The sequence below is a fragment of the Protopterus annectens genome, chromosome 4.part0 (assembly GCF_019279795.1).
Source record: "Protopterus annectens isolate FY-2018-M chromosome 4.part0, PAN1.0, whole genome shotgun sequence".
In the NCBI taxonomy this organism is placed as follows: Eukaryota; Metazoa; Chordata; order Ceratodontiformes; family Protopteridae; genus Protopterus; species Protopterus annectens.
Window position 1 is genome coordinate 1,730,315,002 of NC_056733.1, and position 27,182 is coordinate 1,730,342,183.

At 38.6% G+C, this 27,182-nt stretch overlaps 1 protein-coding gene across 1 annotated transcript in view; it reads left to right on the plus strand.

Annotated features, from left to right (window-relative positions):
* Positions 1-27,182, plus strand: part of LOC122799996 — a gene marked incomplete in the record, with an annotated part of 1,384,541 nt that overhangs the window by 32,253 nt on the left and 1,325,106 nt on the right.

Sequence of the window (27,182 nt, forward strand, 5' to 3'; positions counted from 1 at the left end):
CACTTCTTTTTCCAAATGGCCCAGTTTTCTTGCTCTATATAGTATTTTCATGGATCTATTGTATTAATGAACACAATTTAAATTTGAAGTTGCTGACGGTTTTTCTTGTAGAAGTATTTTTATTTCCTCTAATTTCTCTCTTAATCTTTTCATATACCTTCTCTCTGTAAATTCTGTGCTTCTTGCATAATAGTAACAATACATACTTACTTTCTTATCCTCAATAGTCTACTCTATTGTCTGTATGGCTCTTTTTTGGCCTATCAGTTATTATGATTTTTATGGACTGCTACTTCCTTCTAAACAGGGGTGCCATCCTCCCCCTGGACCTGACCTAGCCCCATTGTAGTAATGTTTCTGTGTCTTGAGAATGCTACACTGTCCTTTTTTTTCAGTTCTGACACCATTGTGCCTACCAAGATTGGGCACTTTTTTATCCTGGGTCTTGTGCACCCACCTATCTTTTTTTAACCTACTTCTGTCCATGATATATGCTATATAAAATACAATCTATATATCAGTGTCATCTTCGTGAGATTTTGTGAAAAACAGGGTCCACCTCATGAAGGTACTCACCAAGACTTGAGGATGAATTCAGTTCCCGTAATACTACTCTACTTTGATTGTTGATTTATCCTCCCTTCATTCAGACCCTTATCTCTCCATTCTGACCTTCCTCTGTTACGAATATGAATCTATGAAGGAGCAGCTTTGAGAAGTTATCCCTGCTTTCAGTAAGTTACAGAGTAGTCAGAGGCAACCTTATTTTGATTTTCAAATGTAAACATAAGGTTGCTTTGGTGTCTGTTATCGCAGCTGAATGTTCAAATCACCAACTAGGAACCAAGAACAATTGTGAGCTTGTTGTTGCAGCAGTTCTTGCAAATGCACTGAGGTGAAGATCTTTCCACATCAGAGCTGGCATGATATGGAATTTTCTTCCATTAAGAATTAGAAAAGCTGATACATTGAAGCATTTTAAGAGTGGTGTTGATTATTCGTGTGGAGGAAGGATATATGCCTCTTCACTAACTGGCAGCAAATTCTTTGAAGATCTCAGAGGAGGTTTTGAGTGTGATAAATACACACAATGAAACATTGAAACAATGACACTTTTTATGTTTGAGTTAAATTTATGCTTGGAATGGGAGGTGCTGATTTACATCCTACCTGCTTTGAACTCAGAATATATGCTGGAAATATTAGTTACATGCGATAAAAGGGAAACATGTATGAGTAGCAAAGTTGCCTCTCTCATGCCGTCATAGTAGGCACTCTCCAGGCTTCACCTGCTCTGTGAAAGCTGATCATGAAAATTATGAATAAGATGAGAAGACAAGACACACTCATTTGGATTCCCTGTACCACCTTTAATGTATTCTCATCCTGAGATTACACTCTTGCTGTAGTGGAGGAATTTGTGAAATGCTATGATCCACAGTGGTGTGCTGTCTGGAGCTTTGTTGTTCTCATGAGTTCTCTGTCAGTCTGAGAGGAGAAGTTAGAAAAATACAAATCCAGAATGGGACCTAAATGATGCTTTATTAAAGAGCCATGGACTAAAACTCAATGCCAGGAAATGCATTATAGTGCATTTTGGGAAAACTGCCACCCAGGTTAATTATCACATTGATAAGATACCCTTAGGAGTTGACACCGGTAGTCAGGGATCTGGAAACATGTGCAGACAGTAATTTGGCCTTTGACCTACATGAGGCCAATGTAGTAAGAAATCATTCTATCTTACACAACTTTTAAATAAAGGCATGACATTCAGGTCCAACAAAGTCATAGTGTCACTTTATTCAGCCCTTATCACACCCATCATTAAGTATAATTCCTCCTTTGGCATGTACCAGACCAGACATATGTAACAGAGGTTCCTTAACAGGAGTATAAATGGTATAAACACATTGTCCTATACAGATCACATTAAAGCCCTATCTCTATGCTCTGAATACTACAAGTTACTGAAAGGCGATCTATGCCTGGCATACAAGGCATCCTCAGATCCAGCTCTGATGGACCTTTTGCGCATCCACAACACAAACAGCATAAAAAACACTAGATCCAACAATTTAAATTTTGCTTGTGACATAAATAAGACATATTAGTGAGACAGATATGTGTGTTACAGAGGATCCCCATGCCCTGGAACATCCTCCCCATCCATATGAAGTAAAGCCCATCCCTAAACCTGTTTAACTCATTCTCTCCGATGGAGCTCTTGATGTTTGCACTGTAACTTCCAGTGGGTGGAGCCTAAGCTTTATGATAGAATGAAATCATGTCTTTACAATTCAAACAAATGTTCATATCTCTGGAACCACAGGGGTTACTAAAGAATTCTATATGGCAAACTCTTCTGGGCAAACTATTTCTAGAGTGGTAGCATTCTTTAGGTTCTAGCTCCTAAACTGTATTTTTAAGTCACTGTAAACACAGTAACTATTAAGTCTGTAATATTTTATAAAAAACAAAATATCTCATCAACCATGCAAGTTACACATGCAGTGTCAGCAGCATTTTGTTCATCCAGCAGATAACTTTCATATAAGGCTAAGCAGTTCTAGGCAACCAAGTAGTAAACACAGATATTTAGGAAAAAAATGAAAATTATGACAGCATAAAAAATATTGGGCTAGATTCATGAACATATAATTTTCACACTGCTATCGTGTGTGCATCATGCTGCAAAGTACACACAATAGTATGCTGTTTTGTATTCATTAAACAGCTGCCAAACAAAGGAAAAAAAGAGGAGTATGCTAATGAAAACATATTCAGCTGAATTACATGTTAATGAACCAATCTGATATGGCAGAGTCATTCAGGAAGCTATAAAGCAACCATGTAGAGATGGTGTAGACCTTTGCTCTGGACAGCAGTGCCATGAACAACAAAACATTCTGGAATACAGCCACTATCACACTTAGAAAAAAAGTAAAAGTAGGGGCTGCTGCTCTCTTGCATGTTTATATGCAACCGGCTCATATTTATGCTGTTGCTGCTGCTGCTGACAGACCTCATCCAAGGAGAAGAAAGGTGTTCAGACCATGTTTAACTGCATGACACTGAAATAGTAGAGTGATACAAGGTTGATAAGAAAACACAGCAGGAATTCTGCAACCTCTGCCACCCCCAATTCAGACCCCAAATATCAGGAAGAACCCTACACCAGTGGCAACCAAGGTATGTGCAGCATTATGGATAATAGCTACTGACACATTCCAGAGACCCATAGGGGATATTCTAGGGGTGTCATAGGCTTTATTCTCCAGAATATTTCATCAATGTCTCAATACTATGCCAGAATATGCAAGGAAGTATGTATACTTTTCATGTACCTCAGAGGAGAGAGCAAGAACAATGCATAAATGTTATGTTATAACACACTTCCCTGATGTCTTTGGGGCCATAGACTGCACTCACGTAGAAATAAAAGCTCCACCTAGTGAACAGGGAAGGGCATACATCAACAGGGGGATTCCACTCAATTAACTGCCAGGTTGTCTGCAATGCCAGAGGGAACATCCTCAATGTCTATGCAGGCAACCTAGGCAGTTACAATGACATTTGGCACTTCTTACAGTTTTACACAAGGTTTGCTATGAGTGATGTTCAACCAAGGCCAACTGCTGGGTGATGCAAGTTATGAACAGGAACCATGGCTCATGACATCCATCAGAAATGCACACACACACACACACACACACACACACACACACACACACACACACACACACACACACACACACACACACACACACACACACACACACACACACACACACACACACACACACACACACACACAAAAACACACAGAAGAAAAATACAATTATCCCTATGATCAAACTAGATATATTATAGCGTGTGGGCTTGGCATGCTGAAGTCAGTTCCACGGTCTAGACACATTAGGGGGTGCCCTGCAATATGACCCAGGCACTTGGGTAGAAATTCTCACAATTTGTGCCATATTGCACAATATCATCTTGAGGAAACAGCTTCAACAGGGACAGCAAGGGCCAGGACCACGCAGTCCTGGACCACAGGTAGAGCCAGCACTTCCAGCACACACAGACAAGGAAAACCTCCAGCTGCAGAGGCAGCTGCAAGATGCAGGCATGCACAGTATGCCCTTGCCCTGACTAACAGGAAAATGATGGCACACACACTCACCAGTGAAATAAAACACCTAACAACCTAAGAATATCCAGATATTAACAGTAATGCCATCTGATATACATAAATTGTAATTACCCATGTAATGTCTATCAAAGCACAAAACTCATAACTACAGTAATTTCAAGGTTAAGTGTGGAACCCGTATTATACAAACAAATGTGTAAGAAACTAAACTGCCTGCATACTGTCAGTTATAAATGTACACAATCAAAACCTTTGTGAGGTGTCCACCAGTGGCATTCTTGCCATATAGGAATGACATCTGCAATATACAGGAATGCATTGTACAGAATAACTGACATCAAGCCAGTCACTTACCCACTGTACACAAAACAGTCAATAGGACAATTATATTAACAGTTTCACATGTAGAGCAATAAGCAGGCATGCAATCTCACTTGTTTGAATGCATGACTTACAATACTAAATGAAAAAAAGTCTTCTGAAATGAGTACTTAAGAGACAAATCCATAATCCTCTTTCATAAAAATATGCATATAATCAACATACAGAGAAAGACTCTCTTAGCTAAACACTCTGTGCATTAGACATATATGCAACCCTAAGTCAAAACCAAATGAACAAGGAGCATGGCACAGTCATCCTAATTTGTACATGTTGTGAGGAGCAGTAGGCCAAGGCTGACACCACATTAGTGAGTGTGTCTGAGTAAGAAACACAGAACATTCAATAAGGTAGGAAATATTTCACAGTCACTAAGAGGAGATATATCCCACTCAAAATAAAGATTTTCGTAGCTTGCATGTGTGTAGGTCTGTATGGAAAGTTGTTTGCACAATGTCTGTTTGTCTGCATGAACACCATCAAGCTCTGTGCTAGCACTATATCATTCCATGTCAGACAGGTATGAGTTGTGCATGGTAGAGTTGTCAGTTCAATGTTGTCACTCTCAACCATGCAAACTGCCTCTGCCAGGAATTGCACTTCCACTTCTATGTCCCCAGTTCAAAGTGGGGGATGCTACCTGAACATGAGCAATGTCAGCTGGATGAGCGCACTTCATGACTACATCCAGGACCATGACCTTGTGGCCTACCACATCTGGGTGTGGACACCTCAATCACTGATGGACCAATGCAAGTAGTCCTGTAGTGGCACTGATAGAGCAGTGGAAGTAGTGCCACTGTGGGAGCGGGATCTGGCACTACAATGTCAGCTAACACCAGAGAATCTTGCAGCTCTACAGACATGTGGATGCCAGCTCTCCCTTAGCAGACATTCCATCACAGACACTGCCAGTATGTCACTCATCCTATCCAATGAGTTACCCACACAGCTGAGGCAGTTATACATATCAGGATACACCACGTTTAGGACTCATACAATGTCTTCTAAGGCACTTGTTGAATGTGTCTGTGCCTCCATGACAGCCCTATACATACATCTGGTGACACATAATGACACAACAGCATCAGGATGAGCGTGGATAGTAAGCCTCCTCCTAGCTCCTCTAGTAAACCTACTGTGTGATGCCATACCCTCATGATGGCTATGGAAAGACTCAACCAGTTCTGCAACTGGAGTACCACATTAGCCTGACTAACCTTGTCACCCTCAACCTGTCCTATATCTAAGGCCCGAATGGAATGGTTATGTGTAGGCATACTGACTGTGTCCAAATTAAAGCTAGTAGATGCATAAGCCACAACCTCAGTGTCAAACTGAACATCTACACCCCCTGATTGTGCCTCTATATCACCACCATCATCATCAAAAGCTACCAATACTTTGATATCATGTCATATGAGGTCTACATTGCCATTGTCAGGATCATGTATGATAATAATCAATAAACTCAAGCAAGAGAGACTTAGTGAATATATATGATACAAACTTGGTTCTATCCATTCATATTAAACAATTTCAGATGTTAACTCATTCCCTCCAGTATAGCTCTTTTGAGTGTGTACCTTTAACTCCTAGTGGGCGTGGCTTCAGCATTTAAAAATTGAAGTTATCACCTTACATTTTTAACAAATACCCATTGACAGAGGTCATATATCAATACAATTGTGTTTGCTATCATGCATGCTTCAAGATAAAATTTTCCGATACCTTGTATGTAACATGGTTTTGGAATTATTAATGCAAATATGAACAGGCAGTATTTGACGCCTAGAGGAGCAGTAGGGTGTAACTGCAGAAATGCCTGGAGACGTAACTCGTCTGTAATACAATACATTTTACTGTCTTCTCAGATGTACATATAAGTAATGGTTATTACAAATTAAAGAAAGTTTGTGCTTACCATCTGCAGGTGACCTGTCATATGGCAATTATAATGTCCCTGGAGAAAGGGAAAGGGAGTGGAAAGAAGGTTAATAAGCACCAGAATGCAAATGTCACAATGACAACAGTATAATGCTCTGCCTTCCTTCCCCTATGAAATATCACACAATCAAGCATACTGACCATCTCCCACAACATAATCTCTGTTGGACTCTTCTTTCTCTTGTAAGGCACTCTTATTGATGTTTTCAGATGTAGAAGTACTACCACATAAAGATGTCTAGAATGGCATTACATGATTTAGATATATTGTATACCTGGGATTTCTACTTGGGACCCACTTGGCCTGTTATCCACATTGCACCAACATCAAGGAGTCTGTGTGAACCCTTTGCTGAGCTGTCTGGACATCTGACACTGGACAGGAAATGCTCATTCTCACTGACAGGTGGTTCCATAGCAGGACCCAAACACTGTAGCCATCTGTTCTTATGCTACCACAGCTGCCTTCTTGTGTGTGGCTCTAATCATATCAGTGACATGGTGCTGCACCTGCTTATAATTTCTGGCACATCCACCCACTGTGTTTATGTCAGTGACCAACTGCTGCCATATGCTTTTTCCAACCAACATATCTCCGCTGCCTCTGTCAAGCAGAAAGGATCCATGGTGGCATAAAGTATCAATGATGAGCTCATCATTCTCAGCATCACTGAATGGTGGCTTTCATAATCTGGGTGCCATAATCCTGTATGAAATAAAACAGAAAAAAAAGTTGTAGGACATACAGAAAGCATTCTCCTCAAAACAAATCAATTAACCCACCCTCAACAAAAATCAACTGAACAGACAGTGCTCATTTTGGACTACACACAAGCTAAAGGAGCAGCCCCACATATAAAAAAGAGACATTGATACATTTGCATTATGTCCATTTTGTTAACATACCTGTAATGATGACAGCAGCTGTGTAAATGTGTGTACAATAAGTAGACAAAAATTCAAAGTCCAGCTGCCAAAACAATTTCCTTTGGTCTCTCCACAGCTGTGGTGGTTGACAGGGGCCATATGAGAAGTCTAACATGTCAGTTAATTACACACTCATCACTCCTTGAAGGGGATGCTAAACACAATACAGTTGTCTGTAGTAAGGGATAAAATTCCAATAGCAAATATTAATATAATGCTGTGATTTAACCACACTAACCTGGAAAGCACAGCATGAGTTGACAAATGTGCAGTATACCAGCAGTGAATTTCTAAACGTGCATACATATCACAATTCCTTTGTTTTATTGCACATTGAAATGCATTCAAAATATGAACATGAAAGCAATTTATGAAGAGGACAAATATACTTTATAAAATAGTGCAGTAATTAGTAGAACAATCCCCTCCAAGTAATTAGCAGTAATGGTCAGTCTCTATCCAATCAGTCTCCACTCCTTCCACTTCCATAGATACACCATTAACTTTATATAGTGTTGATTCATTCCTCTGAGCACTGTGAATATGCAAATGATGTGTGAAATCATTAACACTTCTGAATACCAGAAAAATCACTTAGTGTAGGGGATGTAAACATGGTGTAAGATGCTGCATAATTGCATGCACACATCCTAAGACTGCAGGGAGCAGCAATGACAATCGTTAGCTGCTAATGGCTGGCAGGTGGTAGTGATTGCTCTGACTACAACAGCAGGCAATACTGAACAGACTCTTCTCTCTGAACTCTTTGTATCATGCATTGTAGACTTTAAATAAAAAAGTGCAAGCACCTTGACAGCTATGAGAACAACTTTGACAATATTGATAGCCTTGTAGTAAGAGCACATTTTCCTCCCTCTGCTTAAAATGTGTCGGAAATGCTGATCAGCTATATTACACCTTGAAACAAATATGTAAATAAATGGCCAAGACAGTGTATTTCTGTAGTTAAGCTGAGAAGAGGGGAATATGTTAAAAAAATAAAGAGAATAAATAACTGGCAGTGATGGCAACCTGACATTAAAATAATAAGTATTATTAGCGTAAAGTAACGGTCAATATGACATTGATCTAGCCATGTTCAAGCAAGTGCGAAAAGGACAGTTTTTTGGTCCTGTGTTGATGGCAAATAGGTATAAGAAACACAACTTAGTGTGTTGTTATTACACAGAGCTGAGAGTTCAATTCCAGACAGTCTGACTAGAGTTAATGCACATTTTCTGAGCATGTGATCAAGATGTGCCACACATGTGTAGGAAACTTCACAATCCTGACTATTCATTATTATTCCCCCTTATATTTGTTGCTACTGACAATTTTTTTTTCATTTTTCTGTTCTTCATTTGCATGCATTTTGGCAGAGAGCACACTTGAGTGGCAAAAGTAATGAACGAGAGTTTACTTCCCAATGTACTAACTGAGAAATTTAATTTGACATGCCATCAGCAGTGCATTTCATAGTAGCAGAGGTGCATTTTGCTACACCACTCTGAAGAGCAGTAAGAAAAGAAATTCAACATTGCATCTAAGTATCATTTTAGCCCATGGGTTAAATAAAATGATTTTAAAGAAATAGGAAAGATGATGAAAGGTTTCAAACCATTTGCTCCTTGGAATGTTTGAGCAGATGTGAAAATTATTTATTGTGTGGGATATAAATTGTTATATATGATCTTTTGCCTGTGTAATTTCAGCACTGCTTAGTAGAACACAAACAAGGTTCAAAGTTCAAGGAAACAGTGAAGAGTTTCATTTCTTTAATCTTCTTTTGTGCAAACATGTTTGGCACTGATAAGCAGTATTTCTAATGAGTGAGTGATGTGCACATTTTGTATACCTGTTTCTGTGGTAGAAGCTGTAAATGTAGTTACTTTGGCCCCTTATAGTTTATCAGGGGTTCAAATTCATACAGTGTGATGTGACTGCAGAAATGATTACTCCAAATGTATTAGTTACTTTTATCATAACTTCATATGTTTTTTTTTTCTTTCGTTTCTTGTCTTGTACACTTGTTCACTGCTGAGCAGCTTGCAATCAAGCTTATCTGCTTTAGGAAAAAAGTGAACAATTTTATTTGGGTGGCCTTCTGTAGTGCAAACAAGCTTAGTGGCAATAAGCTAACATCAGTACTCTGGACAGTATTGAGTGAGAATATCAACCTGCTGTATAACTGTCTTTGTGGCACAAGGTATAAGTGCACAGAATTTACAAATAGCGCACAGGTGATTCAGGGTTCAGATACAACTTATGTTTAAAGACGGTGTCAGAAATCAATTTCTAGCAACACTTGATTAGGAAGGTACACTATATACAATTGGCTATCATAAGTATGTTTATTGCAATACACATCTCATTAATGATTTAATAATTTAATTTTGTAAGTAGCGCATATTATGACTGACTTAGTTATGAAACTAAGTTGAATGTGTGTGTAATTGTTTCAACAGGATATTTTAATAAAGGAATACAAATGGACTTGCATATCTATGACAGGCAGAATAACTAAGTTAAAATAATTTTCTCTCCTCACACAGGCCTGCTCTGTGTTTTGGACAATATGTGCAGTGAGGTATGTATCCATTATACCCCAACCTGAATTAATCAACTCCTCAAAGTATATCCATCTAACATACAAGTGTGAATATGTTGAGCATTGCACATGGCAAATCTCACTGCCATATTCCACATTTTGTTTGCTGTTTGACAGAATACCTTCTGCTTTGTTTACCAATGTCTCTCTGTGATTACCATCCCACAAATTTTGTTGGCATGGTTGTGCATGTTTGCATACCAGCCATTAAACATGCGATTGGAATTTGGTGTCGATTCACAGTTAGAGTCGCTTGTTGATTTCTTCAGGCATGGTTGGTGTAGGAGATGATGGTGCTGAATTTAGAGCACAAAGATGGGGTGTTTAGAAGTCCAGGATGTTTGTGGTTCTCTTCAAGAAGCACTACAGACACAGGCTGCTGCAGGGGAACAGGAATAGCCAAGGCAGTCTCTAGTGCCACTGGCATCCCACACACACTGGAGACAATTGTCATTACCACTATACTGACCTGAAATAAAGCACATAGGACCTCCTTAGCCAATAGGAGGATAAGTTTAGGACTGCTAATATCCCTTGTATGTGTAAGTATACTGACTCATCAGTATTAAATGTGATAGAATGCAGGACACAGCCAAGACTGCTATGCAATATGATTTCATAACTCTTCTTCTCTGTTGTATAACTGCTGAAGGAATTGCAGCAAACTGTGAGGCTCACAAAGAAAGGTTAAACCACCTCACAGTGGTATGGGATATGTATGCATCATGTCTTAATGCAGCCCTAATAACTATTGCAACTGTATGCAGTATGTCAGTACTGTAATAAATACTTGTATCTCTGATATCATTGCAGTGCAAGTCATTAATAGTACAACAGACTAAGACCTTCTCGTCATACCTGGAAGTGACAAAGGTATATAGATTAGATAATCATAACTGTTTCTTTTCTAAAATTTTATAGTCATGTGATATACCATGGATCTAGTTCTCTGTCTTTTTTGTTTCACATCATCATTTCTATCTCTTTTTTTGGGGGGGTGGAAGGAATATTTTATATGTTTAAAAATATTATGTTATCTTATATTTCTGCTTACAAAGACTGACATGCATCACAGAATGGTAGACCAACCACTGCAGATCTGCCCAGCATCCATCCACAAGTTTCAGCACCAATACCTAGAAATTCAGGGTCACAAGCTGTCAGCACTGCCTCTGCAATCCCTACCCTACCTGCCTCATCCACATCAGGTAGCTCTGCCCTGGCAGATTGTGTTCTGGTACCTTCCAGGAGTAGTATTAGTAGAGGTGGTGATTTTATCATTCGACAATAGCTGACAGGGCTAGTGGAGAGCATAATGGAAAGATGTCTTAGTGCGCTGAATTGGCTGTATCAAAAAATTGCTTTGTCACATTGCCAAGATGATGCCACATCAAGCATTGACACAGGAAACTGAGACAGGAGACAGTGATGACAGTTCTGAGAATTAGGATTAGATTCTCAGTGTTCCCATGCCTGATGTAGGTTTGTTTCCAATGTCCCATACCTATCCTCAATCACAGTGTCCCCCAACCTTTTGTGTCCATCACCATTCCTTTATGTCTTGTTTGTCCTGTATGTCTATGCCTACTTCCTCACCTAACTTTCCTTCCTAACCCTCATATTCCTCAGCACCTTCCCCAACATTCATCTCTGAAAGGAAGAAAAAAAACCCATAAAAAATGGCAACCTCTCCCACAACAAATAATGACCCATACATAGCTCTCCACTTCACCTATGAGTCTTCTTGACACACTTGATGTAGTACAATTGGCTGTACAACATTATTTTGTTGTTGTCATGTATCGTTGGTGTGGTGACAGTCCAAATTCAGCAAACTGTGCCTACACTTCTACATTTATATTCTAAAAAAGTGTGTATCTATGGTTTTCTCCCACTAACTTCAAGCATATTCCAGTATTCTTTCCCCCTGTGTCCTCTTCTCTGTGTGCCCCCCCCCATTTCCCCACTTTCCTATTAACCCTTTTTTCATATGTTAAATCTGGTCAAAAAATAAAATCACACACAACACACATAGCCAGAAATTATCCATAAGAAACCCCTCATTTTCTGACTTCAGCCTTGCACAGAGTTTGGTGTCACACAACAATGCTGAGGAATGGTGAATGGCTGTTAATGTCCTATGGCAAAACCTGGTCAGTTGTCGCCATCACTTGCAATAGTCCAGTTATCCTCATGCAATAGTGCTCAAACATGCTGCACTGTTAGAATACAGATTAAAGGGAGAGTACGGGGAATCACTGACAACAGCCACTCTGACAGTTGTTTGACTATTAGATGTAGTCATGTGCAGCATCCTCTGTGGAGTGTTGGCATAATTCAATTGCCTGAAGATTAATATTTAACCATTGCATCAATGGTTTGATTCCAGGTATATATCACATTATTTCTTACTGTGATGTTGTACTTCTATGTGTTTAATGACACATTACATACTTTTTATCCAGTTAGGCATTTATCAACATACCCATGACCATAAGGAAGATTTAGTAAACCATCATTATTTTACTTATGTCTTCTTTGGGTTTTCCCTATCCTACAGCATATTTATCCCCAGAGCCATCTCTTCCTGGTACAGAGCATAACTGATGAATAATGAGGGCACACCATAAAGATGTGCATTAATGATCCATAACACCAGCCTTTACTATGTGCCTGTATATATGTCTCGATCTTCACCCCTTCTCTCTCACAACTTTTTATTAGGCTGATGGATGTAAATGTAACTTTTCTGAGGAATAAAACATACCTCTTCCTTTGGCTGGATAGGTTATCACTGTCCCTTCAGATGTGTTATTTTAACATGTGTGAACTATGACTTTCTTGGTGGGGTGTAGATATAATGATCAAGTCTGTAAACTTAATTTTTCAGTTGATAATAGTTTGAATCCAGCATTATGTGAACTCTCTTACTGCCTGTTTTTATAAGTTTCTTTCCTGTGAATGACTTGCTTATGTATCTCTGCAATCCCCCTTTGTTTCATCAGTTGAAGTCCTCAGCATTTGAGTAAGTTCTGGCAATAAGAAACTGTTGTATGTGATGTTAAATGACATTTTCAGGTGTTATTGTAAAATGCAGTGAGTGCCTGCCTTACACTGCATTGTAAACCCAGTTAACTTTTGATTTCCATCAAAGCATGTCTTGTATGTAGTGGGTATGAAAGACTATTGCAGTAACTATTTCAGACACAATTTGACCAGGCAATATATATATAATAGTCATTACTAGTTATTCTTAAATTCATGATAAAAAGTTACTATTATAATTGCACTCTGACACTCTTTGTGAAAATGATCTACATACTGGAGTTGAAACCTGCTTTAAATCTGATTTTTTTGTGTAGTTCTGACACTATAATCCTTGTGCCACAGAGAAAGTTAGGATGACAGGTGGATTTTCTCCATAAGTACTGTCCAGAGTGTTGATGGCTATGCATCACCACTAAGCCTGTTTGCGCTGTAAGAGGCACATCAGATTAATATTTTTTCACTTTTTCTTTCATCAGAAAACTCTGGTTGTTAGCAGTATACCCTTGCACAAATGGGGGAAGGCAAGCACAACTTTTCATTTCTGGATTGATCTTTGGAGCTAATACCAAAAGATGTAGTAAAACATATGGAGCACATGTATGCAACATGTTAAAATACAACCGATCTGTTGTAATTATAATCAGAATAAAATTTACTCTGTGATTCATATTTCTGCAAAGGTTGGCAGGAAGAATCACTGAACACCACTAAACACAGGTATTCATGGTCCAAGTTCAACACAATAAAGTATAATCACACATGCTTTAACACTTTGCCAACATTTGCAAAAATAAGTTTCTCAGCATTGTGTTTTAGCAAGAGATTTGGCACAAAAATAAGTATTGCTAATGTGTTATTATTAATTCATTACATGGAAATAGTTTAATGTACTTTTGAGAAATGCAGTGAACTGTGTGGTTAATTGACCAATGCATTCTGGACAGTCGGGTCTGCACTTCAGCACTGATACGATTGATATACAACAACTTAAATACTTGATGCACATAATTCATCATGAAAGAGATTTGGCACAAGAATAGGTATTGCTGATGTATTATATTGATTAATTACATGGAAAGTGTTTAATGTACTCTGGTGAAATGCAGTGAACTGCATAATTAATTGACCACTGCATTCTGGATGGTTGCGTCTGCTCTTCAGCACCTACCCAACTGATATACAGCAACTTACATCCTCGATCCACATAACACATCACTTAATATCCCTCTTGCACTGGAACTTTATGTATAATTTGATATTGACAGTCCTCACTGACCATGTATGAACACATACCATTGCTAATATCAGTATCATTCATTAAATTGTACATGCCATCATTATAACCTGATGATCCAAGAATGATTCACTGTCCATCCTGTGTTTCACTAACGTGTGTGTGTCTCATATACACAAGACATGTAGGTAGACGTCACTCTCATTTCTGAATTTTACATAGGTGATATGTCAACAGAGTGTTGTGCTTACTCTGTCATATCAACAAATATGGATTTGCCAAAACCCTTCAACATCCAAATACTTTCTCTGACAGTGAATGAGATGCTAATCTTATCTACAATGCATTTTCACAGTGTAAAAGTCAGATTTATGTAGTGGCACTTGCATTAAGTGCTGTGCCATTTAGATTGTGTCAATAAATAGGTAAGGTGTTCTAATCTCACAGCAGTCAACTTATGTGTGTGTTTGTCTGTGTGTGTATAGAGATGAGCAACTATTACCACAACTACTGCTTTACACAATAAAGTAGTAGCCTGGAATAACATTTACACTGCAGGATGAGTCCACATCAGTGTCAGACTCTTCTCACAACAGCATCTTCTCGCTAACACCACATTGATGTTATCTGTTCTAAAGTGCTCTTTCACAGTATAAAAATTAGACTAATACTGTGGAACTTACGTTAAGTACTGTGTCCTCTAAATTGTGTCAACAGATAAGTAAGTTTTTCTAATCTTACAGCAGTCAACTTGTGTATGAGCGTGTGTGTGTGCATAAAGTTGAGTAAATATGACCTTTACTGCTTGCCACAATAAAGCAATAGCCTGGAGTTAACGCTAAAGGATAACTTCACATCAGTGTCAGAACCTTCTCCCAACATCATTTTCTCTGCAACATCACACTTATATCATCCTCCGTAAAGTGCACTCTCACAAAAAGTCAGACTTTTGCAGTAGCACTTGCTTTAAGTATTGTACCCTCCAGGTTGAATAGTTAGGGGATTCTAATCTCACAGTCATCAATGTGTGTGTGTGTGTGCGTGTGTTTGTGTGTGTGTGTGTGTGTGTGTGTGTGTGTGTGTGTGTGTGTGTGTGTGTGTGTGTGTGTGTGTGCGTGTGTATACAGTTTGATAAATATGACTATAACTATTGTTTGCAACAGTAAAGTGGTAGCCCGGAGGACCTTACTGCTGGATGAGTCCACATCACTGTCAGACCTTTCACCTAACAGCATCTTCTCAGCAGCACCATACTGCTGTCATCCTCTGTAAAGTGCACCCTCACAATATAACTACAACAAAAAAATTATCCTGCTTTTTTTTCTTTTGTTCTGTTAAACTTCTGTTGGCCGTAGTACAGACTGGATTCAGACTGGCTAAATTCAGTTCTGTTTATAGACTGAGTATTAAAAAACAGGAAATCTTTTTTTTTGGAGAAGCCCTCTGTACCTTTGTGGCAGGACCATACAGCAGGACTATCTAATTGAAGTTACTGGTTCAGGGCTCAGTTTAAGCTATTTCATTGGTGTGGGGCTCCGTTTGAGCTATTTCACTGATGCAGGGCTCAGTTTGAACTTTTTCATTGGTTTCTTTGTATTAGCTGCTTTGTTGTTGCTTGTACATAGCACACCACCATGGGGGGGGGGTAACTCTTGGTGATTATGAATGCAAAAGCACCAATAGAAGTATTTTCCCTTAGAAGTGGCTGCTATCTAGCAGTTCCAGAATAGCTCTCAGCTGCTCAGTGAACCACCCAGCAGAGATTTTACCTCTTACCTATCAACATCAGACCCTATAGATCCCCTCTTTTATAGACCTCCTGCTGTACACCCCATAAGTTAATCACCCTAAAATAGCTCCCTGCCTGACACTCCGATCTTTTTTGCCCTTATCTGCTGAGATACCAGGTTCAAACCACCTTGCATTATTGACTGTCAGTTTCCCTCTGCTTCTCCTGCCAGCGTGGTGGACATGTTTTTTTTTGAGGTAGTGTAGCAACTGCATCATTTACACTGACAACCATTTACACCTAAATCACTCAAGTACAATTTGCGAGAGATGCTCCTAGACTAAGAATCTGGAATCACTGCTCTCTTGTGCGCATAACTGTAACACTAAACAGGTTGTCAGCTCACACACCATAACTCATATTCATAATATGCACCCAACACATAAACCTTCATATGCAGAGGTACTCTCGAGAAACCCACCTAAACACCAGAGACCTCCAAAACACAAACATACTACACCTAACAGAACACCCAAAGCACCCAATACACATAAAAACACTAGCACCTGTGTCTCATGAAATAAGCCCTTAAGGTAATGCACAACTATTTCAAAAGCTTTAGTTATAGATGACTCTATAGTGAGACATACAAATGCCCCACTCACCAGGCTGAACAAGGAGAAGGTTACAGTTATCAACCTGTCTGGTGCAAGGATTCTCAACAAGTACCGTTATGACTCCATCATAGTTAATGTTTTTGTGAATGACTTGAGAAGTACCTCTCTGGACTATATGAAGAGAGACATGAATCAGCTCTCTGAATAAGTGTCCCAGGCATATATTCCTAGCTTTGAGCAGCATTTTACCCTCACCTAGGATGATCCCACTATATAAACAGAAAATGATTGACTTCAATAATTGGCTTAGTTTCTGGTGTTATTCTAAGGGGATCCAGTTCCTGTCAGCCGGGGACGACATGGTGGATAGGCAATGCTGTTTTGCCAGAGATAATCTTCACCTGGCAACTCTAGGCTTTGGGTTGCTGGGCAAGGCACTTGCCTCCCCCATAATGCTTTTTTTAGGCAAGGTCACAACAACAAAATTCCTGACGTGAAGATATTAAACACAAAGAAACTAAGGGTCATGCTGCTAAATGCTATGAGTATAAATCAGAAACTGCACTCTCTGTAAGCACCCCGGTCCTAGGAAGATGTTGACACCTGTGCAGTCATAGAAACCTGGCTCAAGGCCACAGAAGGTACCCCGGCCTTGCAAAGCCACAATGCCTTCCACACTTTTTGACTTCAAATTGAAGGTGTGAGAAACAAAGGAGATGGAGTATCTATCTTCATTAAAGATAATTACACCTCTAGACTGGTTAGACAAGTAAACTCTATGGAACTACTCCAAGTTCAAATTACCATAGGTAAGACCCCCTTCAGGTCATCATCAGTTATAGGTCCCTTTCCATGAGCCAAAATTGCCTACACAGCTTATTTAGACCTACTTGGGACAATTAAGGTACAACCTAATACCCTAGTAATAGGGGACTTCAACTATCCTTACATTAACTGGGAAACTTATATGAGCCCAAACTCACTCGCTCAAAAGTTCCAGAACTTTGTTAACTCAAATGCCCTGGAACAAATAGTGCACTACTCCACAAGGCCCTCTAATATTCTAGACCTGGTCCTCACCAATATGATTGACCGATGCAATGCTTCAAGTGTAGGGCCTGCACTGGTTTAATCCAACCATAAAGCAGTCATTTTTAAGTAACAATATCACTAGAACTCCCCAAAGGAGAATTAAGGTTAAACAACTTCACCAAAGCTAACTATACCCTCCTAAGGGAAGGTATAATCAAATTCCAATCTCCAGTTTCCACAGAAGGCATTAGCTGATATATTAAAGTATAAACAGCCATGCCAGATAGGATTAATGCAAGATCCTCAAGAAAAAAACAAACCATCCTGGTGGACATCTAGCATTAATAAATTATACAATAAGCAAAAGAAACTGCTGTCTAAAAACACAAAAGTGAGATTCCACAACTCATTCTAAGCACCCTCCTCAGCCTAAACAAGCAAATAAGACAGCTTGTAAAATCTTGAAAGAGCAACTATAAGATAAATTTAGCAACTATAGCCATAGCCACAGAAAACCATAAGGTTTTCTTCAGCTATGTCTACATGCTAAAAGGTAGGACTCAGATGTATGCTGAACTAATTGTGGATGGCATCACACACACTAACCCTGAAGAAATTGCAAACTTGCTAGCAAACAGATTTTGGTGAAAATTTCACCCCCCATCCCCCAAAGCATACCACAAACCATGTCTTCATCATCTCCTTCTCCCTGCATCTCCAAACAGTAAGCCATCAATGCTCTCTCCAAGGCTAAAAACACATGACATTCCAGACTGCATTCTTAATGTTTTAAAACAAGAGCTAGCTGCTGCATTAGGTGCTGTACTCAACCACAGCCTGAGAACTGGCTTTGTCCCCATTGAATGAAAAACAGTGACTGTTCTCCCCCTCTACAAGAGCAGCTCAGCAACAGACCAGGGCAACTATAGACCCATAAGTTTATCCAGCCTCATGTGTAAGGCAATGGAACAAATCATCATAAACCTCATAAATAAGGATATAGGTGACCTCCAAACCTTGGATCCAGCCCAGTTTGATTTTGTCAAGTGCAGGTCATGCCTGCTAAACCTGGTGGACTTCTTCAAGAAAATGACCATAGCCATACATGAGGGCAAAGCCATGCACACAGCCTATCTTGGCTTGGCCAAGGCCTTCAGCACTATCCCACATTCTGGCACCATTGACAAACTAAGCCAGTTGAATATCAACCCCTATGTTGTCAAATAGGTTGCAAACTGGCTCACAGAATGACAACACTCAGTCAAAGTGGGAGACTTTACCCCTACCAGCAGAACTGTCACCAGTGGGGTCCCATAAGGGTCAATGTTGGGCCCCCTCTTGTTCTGAATATACTTCTCAGAATTTGAGGCCAAAATGGAGGTGCCATGGCTAAAGAGGTTAGCTGATGACTACAAATTTGGTGCTATCATTGAATATCAGTGAATTCCATAGTGATGTCAGTGTACTTCAAAAACCAATGACTGGTGCCAAAGCCATGGTCTTGTCTTACACTAATTGCTAAAAACTGCATCATCATTCCCTTCAGTAAAAATGATATTCCTGTTGATTGTAAAATAAACAATAATACTCTAAGCACCATATCAGTAGTGAGATACCTGGGAATACAAGTTGACTATGAACTCAACTTTGATCACCATGTGTCTACTGTGGTGAGGAGGGCATTCTACATCACTCACCTGATTAGCAAAGGCATTGCCTCAAGAGCAAAAGATGTTATAATTCTACTCATCCCTCATCAGGCCTATTATTGAATATAATGCTCCTTTTGGTAGGTACCATACCAGACACCTGCAGCAACTTGAGAGACCTCAGAGATTTCTAACTAAGAAAATTCAGGGTCTCCAGCACGTCTTATACAGACATACTGAAGTCACTATCACTGTACTCAGAAGCGTATAGACTACTTAGAGATGACGTATGTCTGGTTTACAGGGCTATCTGTGACCCAACTTTAATGAAAATGCTGCACATCAGCAAGTCAAATGGGACTAGAGTCACCCATTCCAGGGACATCAGTCTAGCCTGCAACATAAACAGGACATGCTGGAGAGACAGATACATCTCTCAGAGGTTGCCACTTCTCTGGAATAGGCTTCCAATCCATATCAAGAAGAACACCTTCATGACTCTGTTTAAGTGCAACCTGGATGAATGGGTGGGGAAGTGTAAATTTCTGTGATTTTCCCAGCTTCTCTCCTGGACATGGGTAGTCATTGCTAGAAAAGCCTTGGGCGCAGACAATATCCCTCATCTAGTAGTATATTGGGATTTAATGGTTAGGCTTGTAAAGACTCTTTGGTCAATAGCCTAGTAAAATCCTATGAACCTATAAAAGACAGATTTCTGCTGTGAGTCTTGCATTAAGTACTGTGTCTTCTAGATTGTGTCAGTAGATATACTGATGAGGTCATCATTTCTATAATGCACTCACACACCACTAAAGTTAGACCTGCCTTGTGTCGTGTGCGTATAACGTACTTGTTTGTACATTGTTGCAGCTAGTACATTGGGAGTTCAAATACAACAGTGATAGTCTCATGTTTGTGAGTGGTGTGTGTGCGTGCGTGTGTGCGTGTGTGCGTGTGTGTGTGTGTATACAAATGTATGGAGGAGTATCTTACACCTCTTAGTATTGGCAATATTTACAATTACACATAGCTGTGGCAGTTATATTTATACACATCTCCTTTACATGACACAGTGCATGCCATCCTTACATAGATGTAGTGTGGCTCATACACATTCAGAATTCTCCTGTGGTGCATGCATATAATACACCTGGTTATAGATTGTGACAGTACACAGGTAGGAGTTTGAATACAGGAATGATTGTCTTTTGTGCATATGCATTTCTTCCTCATACTCTGCAGAATAGCCTAAAAATACATATTTATGGTCTATCTATTCAACGTACTTGTGCCGTGCAATCAATTTTTAGAGAAAATATCAAAGTAATAAACAATAGTGATGGCTTCCATTGAAATGTAAATTGTCACAGTCTTCCAATACATTGATCAATCTTTAGCAAACAACTTAAAACAGCTAAATGTGCCCCCAATAAGTAAAAGTATCACAAAATACAAGCATAAAGGAGCTACAACCACCACTCAATATTAAAATAAAACAAATTTTTTATATGCAAAGCTTTCAAGCAATACAAACTTTTGTTCAGTGCAATAAAAGATAAAAATAGTTCAAACTTCCATACACACACACACACACACACACACACACATATATATATATATATATATATATATATATATATACAATGCCAGCAAAAATCAATCAATTGATTATGTTATTAATTCAATTAAATCTATAATACATTTAAAATCATATAAACTGGAACCTTTCTTTTTAAAAAAGATATTTGCTTCATTTTTAAAACTGGTTTCACACTGTTCATGGCATTAAGACCAGGTTTATGGTCAGCCCTAAAAGTATAATCCACTTATACTCAATAACTTAAGTTAATGTAACTAAATCATCCCCATGTTCATTTTTATATTTTTTTTGTATAACTCTAAATTTAAAAGCATGTCCTTCAGCATTTAATGAAATATGTTTATACAAAGCATTAGTTTCTACACCCTTCTTACCTAAGATAGATGGGAAGATATTATTTCCTTTAGCTTACAATTAGTCTTACCTGCATAAAAATCTTGTAAATTTTTCAGTTACAGAGATATACTAAATTTTCTGCATTGTATGCTGATGTTTTAAATGTAAACATTTTTCACTACTTAAGAGAAGGGATTGCTGATTTACCATTGGAATCTAATGTTGCTAGGAAAGAACAGCTCAAAGGTAACTTTGATGTTAATCGGCAAGGTTTTCAGCAAGTTGAAGTGTATCAGGATGGTGGCTCAGGCAAGAGAACTTGTGCACAGATAGTGATGCAGGCTCCCAAAGCAAAAGAGGGAAACCATTTGAGAACAAACAACAATTATTTCAGCAGGAGATACAACAGTGCCCATTATTGGAAAAGGAAGGGAGACTGGAGAGGAAATTATGCAAATGGTAGACTGGTGAGGAGATAATGAGTATCACTTCAACTGAAGGTAATATTGTTGACTGTTTTAAAATTATTAATTTGTCGCACTTCACACTGAATTTTTTTTGGTCTCCCTAAAGTACTTAAAAAACAAGCTGTTCCTAATTGTAGACCCATTGTGGCTAGTGATGGCAATAAAACTGAATCCATGGCCATTTATGTTGACAAAAGTTTGCAAACATTGGTGAACAAAGGTCCATCTTATATGAGAAATTCTTTTGAATTTAGTGATTATATTGAAAAGTTGGCCACAGTGGTACAGCAGTAGCATTGCTGCCTCACAGAAAGAGGTTCTCCTGTTTAATTCATGGCTGGAGTGCTTTCTGTGTAGAGTCTGCATGTCCTCCTCATGGTCGAGTGATCTCCGAAAGACATGCGTGAATGGGCGTGCCTTCACTGAAGGTTGGACATTGGGCTGGCAACTCGGCACCATAAAAAATCTACTGCCAATAATTAGCGGACTGGAGTTCCACTGTGGTGACCCCTAACCGGGAAAAGCCGAAAAGACAAACATTGAAAAGTTAACAGTGGACAAGGACATGTGAATGGTCCTGGCTTATGTGGTTTCTTTGTACACTGTAATAACAAATGATGAAGGCTTGGAAAGGGTCAGCAAGTTGCTTCATGAGTCTAAATGCTTTGCAAATGATGATTTGATTGTTAGTATATTGGATGCTATTCTATCATACAATTTTTTTGAGTTTGGTGATGTTATTTTTAAAATTTTTATTATTTTTAAACAGAAAAATGGTGTAGTAATGGGTTGGAAAAAGGAATGTATTCTTGATTTTGAGTTTTGTAGTAATAGTGTAGCTTACAAGCATTTTAAATATGATTTATTGGGGGAATTTGATGAAAGCTGCAGTGTTTGATTTTATGGAGTATTTAAATTCTGTATCTGAATTTTTGAAATTTACTTTTAATTTTGAATTAGAGTGCATTAATTAACTGGATTTGACTTTAATTAAAAAGCCAACACATTATGTGCTAACATTTATAAAAAAAACAGTGCAAAGTAATAGTTGTTCATATTGCAATAGTATGACAGTGTTAGGCTTAAAAATATATTGTTAAAAGCCAATTTGAAAGAGTTAGTAGGTTAACTGATTAAGTCTCTTAAAAAAGAAGTTTTATGCAAGAGGGTATCCACTTGGGATAATAAATGAGGCAATGAACAATGTTGTTTCAGAAAGGGTATCGACTAACAAAAATGTTTAGGAATTGATGACAAGAGTGCAGTTTAGTATAGGCAATAATAATAAAAATATGCTTTAGTATGTTTACTCCCTGACTCAGCAGATGATTTTAATATTAGGAAAATAATAAGAAATAATTGGAAGTGCTTGATGAACTTCCAAAATATTAATACAATAATTGGTGATATTCCAGTTTTTATGACTAAAAGAAGGAAGAATCTTGGAGTATTTTTTAAGAGTAATAAAAATAATAATTTGAGTGGATGTGTAGTTAAGGGGATGTTTAAATGTAATAGCTGCAATTATTGTAAAAGTGTTAGTAAGGGGAAAAGAATTATAGCAGCGAGAAATTATGAAATTAGTTTATCTAATAGGTTTGATTGTAAGTACTATATGTGGCATTTTGTTGGCTTTGTCCCACATTTTATGTAGGGATAACCATTAGGGGGGTTTATTCTAACATTTATGAGCATTTGAGAGCAGTAGAGAAAAAGGAATTAACTAATGCCCTGGCTAAACATGGAGTCTTGAGCCATTCTAACCAAAGAGATTTTTTTATACATTTTCTATAATTGATCAGGTTAAACATTACAATTCCAGGTGGGATGCTGAGGAAGATTTAGATTGGAAAGAATACTGCTGGCTGATCAGGATTAATGCCTGTGTATCCAGGGTTGCTTTAAGAAATGAAGGGGTTAAACCACTGAAACTAATAAGTCATGTGATTTTTTTACTTTAGGTATTTATTAACTGTTTGCGTATGTAACTTGGTCTGATGCAGTTCATGTTTGAACAAAAGCACTTCATACCTCTCAAACTTATAGATTTTCACAGAATGTTCAGATTTTTGCCTCATATTTTTGGCCCATTTTTTATAAAACTGTGGTTTTCAGGCAAAACAGTGGCAAATTATTAAAGATTGAAGTTAGAAAATAATGACAGACATTTGATTTTCAGACTTCATACCATTCAAAAAATTCATGCTAATGCAAAACCTGTGATTCTATCAACTTTCTAAGCTTATAAGAGCAATATTTAAAATGTGTCCCTATTTTTGGGCATTTGTACCACTTGTCTTCATGGCCTTGTCCAGATTTCTTGCCTTAAGAGGCTGAGATATATGAAGCACTTACTGGTTGTGTATGCTGTTTCAATAAAGTCTATTATTTTGTTCTGAAGCCATTTTTTAAGCCTTTTTATTGTATTTTTATTTTTAGTCAGCTATATCTCATTACTTTACAAGTCTCCAGTAGTGAATTATTTACAGTGTGTTGATAATCACAGATTTCAACACATGCCTTAATATAGCAACAGCATATAGAAAATTGTCTCATGTCCTCAAGCCACAGGAAAAGCCTTTAGTGGTCCCCATGAGAAAGCCAGATGCTATTCCATGACATCATCATTATGCAGTAAAGCATTGTGTGTGAAAAATTAGCAATTATTGTTGTACAAGGAATCTCCAGCCATACAAGTACTCACTAGATAGCTGGCTGATAACATTGTTACCTATCTGCACATTCACAGGCATACGGACACAAGTGAGTCAAAGGAGTAATGGCTGGATTTGAATAGGCTACCAAAAATCACAAAGTGCAGATCACTGCCTGACTCGCATGTGCCACACAAAATGTTGTTTGACACTTGTAACAGTGAATATTTCAATGGGTGACATTACCATTCTTTCATAGATTGATGTTCTTCAAAAAAATGTCTGAAGTACACAGTAACACTACACAGATACATGCATTAGAAGCCTTCTGTACAAAGCACAACAGACAAACACACATACATAGTAGTCAATCATTGCTGGATTTAAATCTCCTCCCTCTGTACTTACGCTGTCTAGAGAACACAGTATCAACAGACAGCACCACAAGATAACTGATATTGAGCACTATGATGTAGTTTATTTCTGATAAGATGTAAACATTCACTGGGATTCATTAAACCCAGTACAGGAATAGTGCTATTCCTGCATTGACCGGATTGTGCCAGTGCAGCATAGCAGTGCACCTTGCATATTTATGAAGGCACGTTGCTGTATAACCTGCATGGGCATGATCCATGAACTAGTGCAGGGGGCATGTCCAAGCATTGCTCGCACAGTAAGCATGCCCCCTGCACTCAGAAAGTGGTGTACAGCAAAAACAGTGTCAGCGGACAATGTCAGCACACCGCAACTGAACAGATATCTGCAGAATAGCCAGATTTGTGTTCTGGCAAGAACTAAGGCTCAATTTCATTAAATATTGACAAACATATGAGAGTAAGACCCCACATTTGCCAAGTAAGTTATGCTAATGCAAAACCTATTAGTCATCAACTTCCCAAAAGCAATATTTAAAATCTGTTCTCTTTGCCCTCCCATCATGTTAGGCTTTGTTCACATTTTATGCTGTCAGAGGTGGAGAGGTATGACTGTTAGCTATGTGCACATTTAGTTAATAAAAATAAAATAAATATTTTTTTCCCATCCCCACTAAAGTTTAAGTGTAGCTGAGCAGGTGTGCATGTCACACAGCTGTATATAGCATAGCTTAAGCATCCGAATGAGCTAAATAGAAATATACAGCCAAAATAGTCAAAGTGAAATATTGTAGTGGTTAGATTTTTGATTAGCATGCAGTCATTAACAGTTCAAGCCTCAATGCAATCCGTTCGTTTTTATGTGTGAAAACAGTACTAAAAGTGTCTTCTGTCATAAATAGGTAGTGAATAATATATATTTGTTAACCAGGGTAGTGTAGCAGGTCCAAATGTGAGGTGTCAGTGTAGTACAGATGTGAAACCCCATATAGACACAAGTGTCCCATACAGTATAGCCACGAAAGAATATAATGCAATGAAAGCACATGGGGGTGTTATGGAAGGGTAACATACATATCATAAAATGTTATTAAGAAGCAATCAACCCCACAATCCTGATAGTTCATAAAATGAAAGCTGAACAACATTAAATTGTGCTCAGCTATGCTTAGCTAGAGTAAGCATTGCTTAAATTTGTATGCATAGCAATAATTAGCATAGCGAAGTGGATTTGCACACTAGTAAGCAGTAATTAGCATCTACCTCTTTAAGCAATGCTTATTTTTTCTAAGCGGGTTTGCCTGTCACTTAGCTTAGCTCAGCATATTTAAAACCATCCAATCACAGCAAAGGGCAGGAATTCAGCCCTATTTAAACCTCACAAGTGGGAATACAGCCCATAACCAGTTGTAGCTCATCACTGCAGGCACTATGGCTGGCATTGGTGAGGGTGTGCACTTTTGGGCACAGTGCTGGAACATTCAGGAGTCCAGGGTCATGGCTGGACTCCTAGTAAAGGACCATGAAGGGAGACTGCTGCAGGACCAGTACCAGGGCTCCCAGTACAAGACAGAGACCTGGGACTGTCTCACACATGATCTCATCACTGTCACTGGCATCCCATGAACTGGTGAGCAGGTCCAGCACCATTTTGCTGACTTGAAGTGTAGGAAGAGGGGAGCTCTTGGACTAGTGGGTCCAAGATGCATGAGTGGGGAATGTCCCAGACGTGTAAGTATCAGTATCAATAAGTGTTTTCCAATGTCCAGCCTGTGTATATGATGAATAGGTATGCATAAATGTTTCTCTATCTCCTGTACAGCTGCAGATTGAGGGCCGTGAACTTGGACGCCCACACCAGCAGGCTGCTAAGGCTGCATCACAGGGCTGGTGAGTACAAATCTAGCTTGTAGTATTCAGGGCAAATAAATAGAAAGGAGTAGAATGTCACCTGTCACTATTTAAAAATGGGTATGGTTTGTACTGAATAAACAAGATATTAGCAGAGTAACAGTGACATACAGGTTATATAGCAATACAAATGTCAGTATCTGTCAATAAAAGTCAAAACCTTGGACTAGTTGTGTTTACTTTGGTATATGGTGGTATGAATCGAAATGTGCAGAGTTTCTACACAGCAACTATAGCTCTGAAAGTATTAAATAATCAAGGCTCATCTGACAAAGACTGTGGAGTTGTAAAACAGGAGATTAACTATTTAAAATGTTCCAATCACCAAGATCTGATACTTGAATAGTAATGTTGTGTTAACCAATGTTTTCCAGATTGTGCTATGTGAAAGTATGAATACACAGTATAAGAACTATCTGCCATGCATGAATGTTAGAATTACAAGGTCAGATTAGGCAGAAAACAGTCAAACAAGAGACAGAAGTTTCTCAATAGCTCATTCTGATGAAAAC